We start from the raw sequence: 381 nt of genomic DNA, 5'->3' as shown, positions 1-381 counted from the left end.
GCAATTTATTGAATGATCAGTCCCATCCAATAAATTCCTGAGCAAGACACAATGGCCAATCTGTTGAACAATTGCGCCTTTTGACAAAACACTAGGGGCAAAAGTTTTTGAGACATTGTTTTAACGAAGTTCCAAACTTGGCAAAAGAAAATTAATGTTATCATTGTTATAGAAAGTTGAAAGAGATGTCATACACCAAAAAAACAAAACAACAAAAAAAATATATGTGAAAACTCCTTCAAATCTATACCTCCACATGTTAATATCAATACCTTGTTCATTATCCCTCATATATTAATGCATGAGTTGTTTTTGTGAAAATACACTGATGAATAATAATATGACCTTTTGCGATAATTAATCAGAACAAGTAATCGAGCA

Source organism: Lupinus angustifolius, chromosome LG12 (assembly GCF_001865875.1).
Source record: "Lupinus angustifolius cultivar Tanjil chromosome LG12, LupAngTanjil_v1.0, whole genome shotgun sequence".
In the NCBI taxonomy this organism is placed as follows: domain Eukaryota; kingdom Viridiplantae; phylum Streptophyta; class Magnoliopsida; order Fabales; family Fabaceae; genus Lupinus; species Lupinus angustifolius.
The sequence above is the reverse complement of the archived record's forward strand: the minus strand, read 5'-3'. Positions refer to the sequence as shown.